Source organism: Carlito syrichta, unplaced genomic scaffold, assembly GCF_000164805.1.
Source record: "Carlito syrichta isolate Samal-C Ts95f unplaced genomic scaffold, Tarsius_syrichta-2.0.1 Scaffold304306, whole genome shotgun sequence".
NCBI classification, from domain to species: Eukaryota; Metazoa; Chordata; class Mammalia; order Primates; family Tarsiidae; genus Carlito; species Carlito syrichta.
The window spans coordinates 274,689-277,073 of NW_007248402.1; the positions used below are offsets into that span (position 1 = coordinate 274,689).

At 40.3% G+C, this 2,385-nt stretch overlaps 1 pseudogene; it reads right to left on the minus strand.

The window, feature by feature from the left end:
• Positions 1–500: 500 nt before the first annotated feature.
• Positions 501–1,365, minus strand: LOC103262029 (annotated as a pseudogene).
• Positions 1,366–2,385: the final 1,020 nt, after the last annotated feature.

Sequence of the window (2,385 nt, forward strand, 5' to 3'; positions counted from 1 at the left end):
GGTCTGTTTCATAGAAAATGGCTGGCTAAAACATGACACACCTCACTGCTCTTGGAGATGTAAGCCTCCTTCTGCTGACACCAGCAGGATTGTGTGAACTGGAAATAGTTGCAGATAAACGGATATTTTAAAATAATTTCCAAGATATATAATTTACAGATAAAACATTGGTGTCAGAAACATTTGGCTGATTAGAGATTGCTGTTTTCAATTCACTGAACTCCTTCTTTTGATTTTGTAGCAATAGTAGACTATCATAGGAATGTTTTAGAAGTGCTTATTCAGTAGCCCAGACTATTAACTGTGATAAGGACTTTGGCTGCAATTTGGCTTATTTTCGTTTTCTTGTTTGAAATACATTTTTCAGATGCTTTCAGTGAACATTTGTCAATTTAATTTTTTCTTCATCTTTTTTTTTTGTCTTGACGACTTTCAGTAGTTGACATTAACAGTTTCTTTTTTAAAAAAAAAAAAACGTTGTCAGGTTCTTTTAAAGAAATTTAGAACGCTAATTTGTGAGGATAAACACCATTTTTCAGGGCAAATACAGACCATTGCAGGTAGCCCTGGGGCTGAGGAATAACTTTGATTTTTGGTAAGATTTGCGAGTCCACGGCTTTCTGATCAATCTTGCTCTGCTCTGTAATCTTGTATTTCTCTTTTTCTGTGTCGAAAATCTCACCCTCCTGGTGCCTGGGCTTCTGCAGCTGCTGTTTCTTGAAGTAAGCATCAGTAAGATGTTTTGGGATCTTCACATTGTTGATATCAATTTTTGTGGAGGTGGCGATGACAGATATCTGGTGTGTTCTTCTCAGAGGAACTCGCTTGAGGACCAGAGGTCCTGTCACAAGTAACAAGCCTCTGCCGAGTTGCTTCAGGAAAACCACCCTCATTGCCTTTGTGGTGCCTGGTGAAGATGATTAGGATGATCTCGGGAGTGATGTTGGCTCCCAGTTTTCTAACATGCTGGCTGAAGGGCTTTTTGCCATGGCTTAACAGCTTTTGAGGCACATCTTCAATAGGATAATATCTAGGCATTTTGTGAAGTTTAACCACTCGGGTACCACCCTTCTTGTCACCACCAACTGGTTTTGTAATGATTGCAAGAACCTTCTCCTTTTTTTTCTTTTCGGCCTTGGATTTAGCTGCTGAGTACTTCCTCTTGTACAAGGCCTTTATGGAATACATAGCAGGTCGGGAATATCTTCCAATTCCTCTGACGAGGACAGGATTTTGGCTACAGTGGAGCTTCCCCTTCTTCGGCATTTTGAGCTTACCCTTTTTCACCTTTCCACCAGCATCAGCCTTCTCAGCTTCAGGTTTCTTCTCCTTAGTATCCGGCTTCTCAGCTTTTTCACCCACCATCTTGTGGGATGGGAAAAAGTGATGCTAACAATTTCTTAAGATAGATTTAAAAATTTAAAGCTGAACATAAAACTTAACTTGTGATAGTCCATTTGAATATCTGGTTTTCTAGTGCACTAATGGTAGAAATGTTCTAGATCTACATAATTCATCTTTGGATACTTTTTTAGATCTGTGCTGTCCACTGTTGTAGGCCCTAGACATTTGTCACTGTTAAGCATGGGAAATGTGACTCATGTCATTGAGGAACTGAATTCTTAATTTTTGATTAATTTACATAACCACAGGTGACTAGTGGCTCTTGTATGGGATAGCACAGCTCAAGAGAGTCATTTGGAGGCTAAAGGTTTGTCTTAAGCCTTATCTCACTGTCCTGGCAGACTTAACAACAACCCAATAACGCAAACATTTATTGGGCATCTGTTTACTAGAAATGTCACAGGATGTTTACTTTTACTATCTCCAACAACCATATGGGCTCCTGTTTTTACTGTGAGGAAACCAAGGCCCAGTGAGCATAAGTAGCTTGACCAAGGATACAGAGCTAGTCTACATCTTAGCTCTCTCGGTTTTGGCCTAAGATCTCATTTTTGTTCAAATGGTAGGATCAATTATTTTACTTAATACCTTTCAATTTAGGTGTGGCTGATGTTTTCTTATGATTATATTGAGGTTTCCATCAGCCTAAATGAAATGCTGTACCCATTAGCAGTCACTGCCCAGGCCTCCCTTCCACAACTCCTGGCAACCACTTACCTACTTTCCTTTATTTATTTATTTTTTTGACTAGGGGGATTATTCCCACTGTGTTCCCAGGTTGGAGTATAGTGGCACAATTCATGGCTCATCACAGCATTGACTTTGTGGGCTCAGTGATCCTTCCGCCCCAGCCTTTCGAGTAGTTGGGACTACAGGCATGTGCAACCACGCCCGGCTAATTTTTTGATTTATTTTGTAGAAACAATGTCTTGTTGTGTTGCCCAGGTCGGTCTCGAACTCTTGGGGTCAAACAGTTCTCCT